Below are 9,951 nucleotides of genomic sequence, written 5' to 3'. Positions count from 1 at the left end.
TGCTGGTGCTAAACGAAAGTGAGAATTTGAACACTTGTTACAATATTTATAATTTTGTTACCTAACTTCAAAAAGTTATCACCAATATATAATAAGTGTTTTAGCTAGTATTTTAGTAACAATATACGATGCTGCTTATGTTTATATTATTACTATGTTTATCTCTGTGACATAATTGAATGGGTAATATCGAGTGTTTAGACGTTGTACACTGTGCAAGTCTGAATAAATATGTGTCTTGTCTTGTAAGAACAAAATGAAATGACTTGCATAATATCCATATTACCATATTTCATCCATGTTTCAAGTTTCATGAAAAATATGAAGAACTTTAAAAGTTATCGCAGGATGCAGAAAAGTGTGACGGACTGACAGACAGGCAGACACACAGAGCGCAAACCATATGTCCCCTCCGGTCAAACTGGTAGGGGACAAATAAAACATATAGAATACAAGCAAAATTGGATTTAGGTTTTCGTTTTGGTTTTCAACCATGATAATCGTGTGTCCCTACATACAACTATGGAGAAAAACAAGAGAGGATGTTCACATGCTACTGCCCTTGAAATTAAGCGGTTCATCATCTTTAAAATAGGTGTCATTAAGATTCTTGCCCCCATTTTATGCTGGATTTATGACATAGCAATCGTGCAATTAGAGGGGATACGATGTGAACGAGCAATACATTGTTTTGATGTTTGTGAAGCATTTTTGAAGCGGCAAATTTATACCGTTCAATAAAACCATTTAAGGGTTTGCGAAAGAGCTGACATCGAGATAAATGTAATTGACTTATTCGGCCTAATGTGTCGAAATGGGTTTTACGTAAAATTAAAAACCAATACTACAGCAAAATTAAAAAAGATACATCTTTTTAAGATTACAGAAGTTTATCACAATATTTTCTATAAAACATCGTTCAAAAGCGACGTTTTTATACTGGTTCATATGTGTATACTTAAATGATTCTATATATGAGGACTTTTGCATGTGCGTTAATATGATACCAGATAAGTCTGTGCAGTACATACAGGCTAATAAAGGACGAGACTTTCCACGTGTTTCTTTCAAAGGAGGTGTTTTCAAAACGGAAATCAAGTCTAGGCGAAAAGTGTTGTCCCTTAAATGTAGAAAATGTGATGTGTGTATGCACAAATGTTATTTTTTATTTGCAAACTAAATATAAAATTACAATTTCATGTCTATATTTAGCTTTTAAAGGATCTATTTTTTTACGTTCAAGTCCAAAGCGCAGTTTACATCCCTACCTCTGATTTCCCCTCCAATCACAACCTGATCCCCCTGGCCCCCTCTACACTTGTAAAGTTCCGTGAAAACGCGGAACATGTTTCCGGCTTGAAGGGAGGCCAGTAAGGGTTTGTTCCGGTTCACCTCCGACATGTCCCGAAAGGTGTCGATGAAAAACTTCACATCACCTTCCTGTAAACGCAATTTAAATGCCTATTTAAAAGAAAACAACTATATTAGTATATGTAATGAGGGATTAGCTAATGCGAACAAATTGTTCACAATTTAACATATTTCTCAAACAGTTTCATCACTATTTGTCCATATTGGTGACATGAAATGTGTTAACTAACTTTTTTGTTGAAATTGACCTAGTGACCTAGTTTGGGTTATCATATCCTGACATCACCAAGTTTCGCACCCGGGAAAGATATACTTTGGACAAATGCTCTTACAAATTGTTTTTCAATTCAAGAAAAATGGTCTATATATTGCTTTCGAGGTGAATGCCCAACGAGATCCGGAGCATGGAGTGCAATTCACTTAGGATAGGTTATTTGCAATCTATAAAACATTGATTCAAAAACCTGTAGCACTTTCCGCGAAATGCCCGTAACAGTTTCCTCAAAATGACCGACGAGCTCCGGAGCATGGAGTGTAATTCATTTAAGTAAGGTTATTTGCAATTTATATAGCATTGATACAAAAACCCGTGACAGTTTTCGCGAAATTACAGTAAATCATCTAATTGATAATGTACAAACAAGGACCTCTCGGCTTCTTTATGTGCTTCAAGGTGTTTCAAACAATTCAATTAAGGATCGTTTTGCACATTCAGTTCGTTTTCATCGCACAGACAGGTGTCCTGCCGCGAGCGGTGTTGGCATATCTAACGCACGTGGTTGAATGATCTATTGTGTATTGTTCTTGGAAAATTGGGCATAATGCATGTGCGTAAAGTGTCGTCCCAGATTAGACTCTGCAATCCGCACAGGCTAATTAGGGATGACACTTTCCGCTTTCATTACATTTTTCGTTAAAATTAAGTCTCTTCTTAGCAAAAATCCAATTCAGGCGAAAAGTGTCGTCCCTGATTAGCCTGTGTGGGCTGCATAGGCTAATCTGGAACGACACTTAACGCACATGCATTATGCCCAGTTTTCTAAGAACGCGACTCTATTTATTTGCAACAGTATGTACATCTGTGTGAGAATAAGGCACACCCGTTTCTTTACCTATCTGACATGTTTCATCTGACCATTTATTTATATGGTACCCTGATTTTTTTGTAAGTTTCTTAGAAAATAAATTACAGATATCATAGGTAATAAGTTTGGTAATACTTAATTGGAAATAAGTATTTGCATTATCGGTTGAATTTTTTCGCCGCGGAAAATGTCATTCCAAAATTAAAGAATAGTTATACGATACTTTTTTATGTTTAAAGTGTAACTCAAACGTGATTTAATTAGCGATGAAAACAAAATAGATATCAGTACTGACATTAGAATCACGTTCATTCTTATCTTATTATTATAAATTGTGTTTAAATGATATTCAATGTAAATAATGCAAAGAAAGTGAGGTCATTTAAACACCAGTGTGTCGAGAAATGTTGTCATCTGTTTATTTAGAAAGGAGAATTCCGGACACAGACCGGAAATTTAATTGGCCAACGTATCAGTTTACAATAAATGTCAGTGTTTTAAAATGATAAAGTGACCGATGTTTGCAAAGTGGTAGTTTGAGCCATTTAGCAAAATTGCTTTGCACTTGTGTATCTTTTACAAATCTACGTTACGCCTTCCAATCTTGATGTTAGCATTTAGAACGCCAAGGAACGTTAAATAAATTGACCCGTACGCATACCACTTGGGCCTTTTAAGAAAATTGACAGGTTTCAGACCGGGTCAAATATGCAAACACGAATTCCTTATAAATGCATGTCATCTATGTACCCAGAAATATTAACAGTATATTGCATGTGTGTCTATGCGTGTTATGAATGATTTATTTAGACCAAGCCTGGTTATAAACTACCTGATTCAAAATATTAATTAAATGTAACACTTGTTTTTAGTTTTAACTCTACACATTCTAAACAACACTGGTCTCAAAAATGTGTTTTTATAAAAGCCGAACTTAGGATGAAGCAGTTTTGATGAACGTCTCTTGACTATATCTAATTACCCTAAATGAATACGTTTCTTCAAGACAATGTGAACTAGAATGACATGGATTGTTTGTTATTCAGCTTATTGTTTTATCTGTCCTTAATTTGTATCGGATATAAAGAGCTGACACTCCTGCGAGAAGTGTCTGTACACTGTCTTGTCCTCGTCCAAATATGCCGCCCGAATGAGGACTGTTCCATTCCGATGTGTGGTGATGTCCTTAACAACGTCAAAGAATCCTGCAATAAGGTTACCATAGTTAGTGACCACCTTCATCACAGGAACTCTGGATTATGAAAGTGATGTCATTTTCTGGTGTGAAGCTATTCCAAATAAAATAAATGAATACAAGCGATTAATTATTCGTTGCTACCACACTCACATAAAAAATAACTAGAACATTGTCACTGACGTGACGAATACCCTCACATGCCGCATTGACACGGAATATTTTGCATATTGTCTTCACACAAAAAACAGCGGACACAATGCTAACTGTTTAAAACACACTAAGTATACGTCACAAACGTTCACAAACCTTTTCGAGGATTATGCTCCGTACGACGCAGTGAAAACTGGATGTATTTGTTTGGTTGCTTGTGCGAATAATCACGATGAATCTCAAATATGTTCAAATAGTCTCCGATTACAGTTTTGTCTCTGCTTGTCCCTTTTGTCTGTGTACAGTGTTTTGTTTTTGCGGTAAAATAGACCTTATGACCACTAGTGAGGGCGTCAACAATGCCTTCGTACGTTTGCAGGTTCCACATCGGTTTAATCTCATCTTGGTTACTCTGTTTGGCTGTCTTCCCTTTGTCGTGGTTATTCTTAGAAAGCTCAATTTCGTTATTGTATTCAAATCCTGCTTTTACAATTGCTTTGCTGTACATGGATTCTGTTTTGGTCGGGAAGGCCCTTTCCTGGTTTCCGTAAACCTGCTCGGTTGTTTCGATTTTATTTCGAACAGCATATGGCGGATTTCGTCGTGTTATTTTATCATTCTGTTTATCTTTGTTGTTGTATTTAGTCTGACTATCTCTCTGCAACAAAGGCTTTTCTGACAATTTGACGCTTTTTAAATCTTTGTCTTGTTTATGCTGATCGGAGCCCAAAAACATGAAAAGCGAGTTATAAAAGATAGATTTAAAAGCAATGAAAACTCTAGTTTTCTACATATTAAACTTTACCAGGCTACTGAATGTTTTGCATTGAAAACGGTCCATTAATCAAATAAATGAAACACATTTCTTTGGAAATCAAATTCAGTCATCAAATTAATCGTATGCAAGTTTTTACAAATAGAAGCATTTAATCACGTTTGCATAACGCATACAAAATATCCTCGTCTGCAAGATAATTGTTAATGGCAACATTTGGATTTTATTGCATCCGTTTTCATTGCTGTGCAAGTATGGCTATGAATGAGCTTAATTATGCCAATTAATACGTATACCCATTATAATCACAAACAAGACTTGAATTTGTTAAAATAAAGAGCGGGCATTTTTTTACAGGGCAATGTCTTGACATTATTTTCATGAAAAAAACATTATTAATCCAGCATCAAAATAAGAGTTATTTTTATATGCATGTCCGTTCATGAAATATTCGTGTTTACAGAGTATTTCTGATTATGTTCGCCTTAGCAACGAATAACGATCGATCCAACTGAAAATCTTGGAATTTGTTCAAAAACTATATGTATACCTGTTAAAGCACTGATTTTAACGCAATTGTAATCAAGGACACTCAGGTCCACACTTTATCATCATATCACTGTTTAAACTGTTATCCAGGATTTCTGATATCTTAGTCAAAAATATCTGTCCATTTAGCTACAGAATTTTAACTGTTATGGTATTCAAACCTATCCAATTAATAATAATAAGATAATAAATAATCACATGCCAATGCTATTAAAAGCACTAACCATGCTTACATGTTAATCAAGATTGCGTCAATTTTTGTCGGGGCTATCGGTCTACCCAACTTCAATGTTCTCACTTTTATACGCGTTCTTTTATTTACTCATGCTGATGCCAATCTTGAAGAGTTCCTACTTACGGGTTATCCAAAGTGTCGTCTATCTTGGTCAGGAATATCGGTCCATCCAGCTCAAAAACCTTTGACCCGTCACTCGCCTTGTACCATCCTTCGTCTATCTGCAGGCTTGACTTGGTCAGCGTGTTCATCACGGAGATCCGCATCTGGAATTTGCAAATATTATGACTATATAAGATCAGCGTTCTTGAAAAACAGTGCGTAATGCAAGAAGAGACTTCATTTAAACAAAAAAGTACAATACAAGCGGAAAGTGTCGTCCTTGATAAGCCTTTACGGACTACACAGCCTAATATGGACAGACTTTTAACGACAATTGCATTGACCCCAGTCTTCAAAGGACGCGGCTTATTCATGGATATAGACTAATGTATTTTCTGTAGGTAAAGATTAGCCCTTTTGCCGCCTTGGTAAAGGGTGGAAAGGGAAATAATCTGCCAAAAAAGCGACAAAAAAAGCTTATCAGTGCAATATACACGCAGCCTTGAATATTAAAAAGCATGTCTTGAAAGGCTAAACGGCTTAATCGATCAACATTTACCGAACAGATAAACACAGAGCCCTATTGTTTTGAAATAAATGAAAATATTAAATAAATTTCATAAAATTGTGTTTAATTAAATGAAAAAAATGACCATGAAAACCATTCATATTATTAGGCTGTTACAATAAGCTTATTTTGTATCATTGTTCGGCCATTTATGAAACCAAATACTACCACAGACATACAGACTTTAAGTAAGTCATATGTTTGTACTAATTAATTTTCAGTTGCTCATTTACTGTTTATAGAAAATACAAAAAGTCAATCAATTTCGATGTACGAAAATCATTATTATTGTAAATAGGCAACGTACAACTCATCATTTAATTCCAAAACATTATGACACATTATTGAGCGATTTAGTTCAATTGAAGTGTGCCTATATGCAAATAGTCGAAAGAGTGAAACTTATATATGTATGTTTGTTCGTTTCAATAACTTTAACGTCACACATAGATTTGAAATTGATTAAATCAGTCCCAATTAACATTTTGTATACCAGCACTTTAAACCTAATCTGTCAAAAACCAATTAGGACACTTTCTACACGGGACCAGGTAGTTACAGAAACGTTTCGTAATCCAGACCCATTAAACGTACACTTGATCGTTAATCATTCAGCTAATTAGCTTGAGGTACAACCGACGGTCAATTAGTGCGCCAGAAACACATAACCGTTCTCTCAAACGTAATCGATTGTTTTTGAAATACGCGAAACACCTAGGCTCGTGGTTTCCAATTCATCCATCGTCACCTTTGAGTAATTAAAACAATACCACCCTCACTAGGTTTACCTAACTTGTTAAAGATAATATTATATATAAAAAATAATTGTAAAGTTAAGCCGCGCACCTGTTTCTTACTACATCTAACACTGACGCTATGTTTGTTGTTCCAGCCACAACTTTGCAATTGAGATCAGGATAATGCCTGTAGACATACGAACAGCGTTTGATACCGCCTGCGAAAACAGAAACGGCTTTGTCTTGCACAGATTCGATAATCCGGAAAGACAAGCAGGTTTAGTAATTAACGTTTAATATTGCAGTTTTGCCTCTTCGCAAATAAGCCATGTCTGTTTCATATATGTAATGGATTTCCAGTGCGGGATTGTACAAAGGAGATGTTATTTTACAAGGAACTTTTATTTGCTGCATCTCTATGAAATCCCGTTTCATTTAATTAAGAGTGATGCGGTTCAGTATCATATGTATTGCTTTTTATCACGTATCACATAATCCTTTGTGTTCAATTTGACTTACAATTAAACTATAACAGAAACGTCTTTATAATCATTTTAATATATTTATGTCTAAATGAGGAACATATATGTTGTTTGGTTCAGTTTGAATATTTTCTAATTAAAATCAAATTAGTTTTCATTGTACAAACAGCAGTAGTTTGAATTAAAAACAATACATTATAGCAATTTTGTATGATAATAGTATTTCATTTATCATAATCGTTTTATGATACATTTATCTTAATGCATTTGATGTCAATCAAATGATGCATTCAAGCAATTAATTATCTTGTTTTAAAAATCACATTCCATCTTTATTTAAATGTTAATGTGTGTGCGCTTAAGATAGTCATAGGTATCAGGAACAACATGTTTTAAAAAACGAGAACGTTTTGTTTTTCTTGATATGTATAAGTTTACGATCTAATTATCGAACCAATTAATTACCATAAAATGACGTAACCTAATGATTGGCGATGAAATATTATCTTAAACATGATGACAAACCACCGGTTCCTTGACATGGTGGCTGACGTTTGTGGTGACAATTGTCACTTTTATATCGCGGTCATAGATCACAATAAAAATTCGAGAGGCATGCGCTTGCATTAATTTTCTCAAAGTGTTGCGAGTAGACACATTTTATAACCTGAAAACAAAATGATAAAACTGGAGAGGAAACATGATGGTCGACAAATCATGTTTCTTCTTTAATTTAAACATTTTATATTTACTTGTGAGGTGTTAGGATTAAACTTTTGCATTTAGAGTACTGCATTCATGCAGAACAACATTTCAAGAAGATTAGAGTAGGTACGCAGAGGCTTTATGAATTCGATATTTCACGGAAATGACGTCATCATGCTCAAAGATGTCCGACGTCATCGTGTTCAGAGATGTCCGACGTCATCATTCACAGAGATGTTCAATGTCATAATTGTCAGAGATGTCCAGAGAGCAGGGGCTAAAAAATCGCTAGACTCTTTTGTACATCGTAAAAAGGTTACTCATCAAAACACGAAAACACACGTTTTAAAATCAATGGCTTGCCATTCTGATGCATTAAGAAATACCTTTTCGTTTATTGGTAGAAAAAAGTATTAAAAATTCGTTTTATGATGCAAGAACAGAGTTCGAAAAATTATTGCTATACGTGTTCATGTTTTATGAATAAATTCATGTTTTAATCAGAACAGAAAATAGGCGAATAAAGTGTTAGCTCTACAATGGTAATGTAATTCGTTCGGTTAAATCTTTTAAATTATGTTAAACTAAAACCTAACGAGGTTCCATTACAATCTTCGTTCTATTTGCTTACATACCTCAATTTATTCATGGTGATTCATCAAGAAAATTGTCACTCTAACATGGATTAAACTTCGCGAGTTATTTGAAACAAAACGATAAACGCAAATGTCATACAGAGAAACACTTGTTGTTTATTAAACATATGCAATAGATTGTGAGTTTTAAGTGAAGTGACGAAACGGATTATGCAGCAAACGTTGCCGATGTTTGATCTGTCTTCCCATCTTTCATAGACTATAAAATAAAATGTAACTGTTGTGAATGAATAACAACATCCTCGGAGTGAAAGAGTGAAGAGGTGTGCTGAAATACAATATATCTGCAAAATCACACGTTAAGTGAATTCGAATAAACAAGAAAAGAGAATCCATCTCATACAATACGGTTTAATGCCATCGGAAGTTTAATTTAGGCGAAAATGTGCCATCGAAAGCTAAGACGAGTCTAGTAACAAGAAAAATCTAAAAATTAATGAAACAAAACTGCTTTATATCAGTTTATATTATCACAATGTATCAATACTGATCTAGCAGAACATACTCTAGTTTAACTTATTTACAAATTAGAGACACATGAACACGATTCTTTGCGGTGTGATTAATCAATTGGGCGAGAACTGTTCTCTTTAAACTGTATTTTGTGTTATTTTGTTTATATTGCTATCCGTTGTAAATGTATTTAACAGCTTTTCTGATTCGTATTTTCTCATTTTTCATGCGTCGCCGGATTGTACTCAGCATGAGCATTAATGTCACTTTCGTTTAAGTGTGTATTAATTGTCAGTTATTCACTGTGTTTTGTTCAAAACAAAGTGATGCAACACACAACAGTTCCGGTTAAATAAGTTTAAAACTAATGATTAAATACAATATAACTTAGCTTTTCAAAAAAGCATATTAGCAAATAAGGATGAAAACGAAACAATCAGAACAAAACCTGAACATTCTGTAAAAGCGTTAGCACCGGCTGCCACCTAAGATGTCATTACCGATATCATTGATATTGTCACATGTTATCAGGGAACACATCCTTTCTCCTTCACAATGCCGGCATCTCGAGCACAAGACTTGACTGTCTGTGACATACAATCAATGAGGTCTTTGTATTTAGTATTTTTTTCCAATTTGTCCTGGTTTATTTGATTCTAATTGACAGGGACACGTAATAAGAGAGCGTTGTATTTACTTGTCAACGAAGTCTTTTTAAAGAGGCACTTATTAACTTTCGAACACTTTGTTGATGTTGTTGTTGTTGTTGTTGTATGTTTTGCATTCAATGCAGCTATTATTTGTTTTTGAACATTTTAAATCAGTAACACGGTTTTTCCGTCTGCCATTTTAATACATATATTATATATTCTTGCCATGCGCTGC

The sequence above is a fragment of the Dreissena polymorpha genome, chromosome 9, assembly GCF_020536995.1.
Source record: "Dreissena polymorpha isolate Duluth1 chromosome 9, UMN_Dpol_1.0, whole genome shotgun sequence".
In the NCBI taxonomy this organism is placed as follows: Eukaryota; Metazoa; Mollusca; class Bivalvia; order Myida; family Dreissenidae; genus Dreissena; species Dreissena polymorpha.
Note: the sequence above shows the minus strand (reverse complement) of the source record.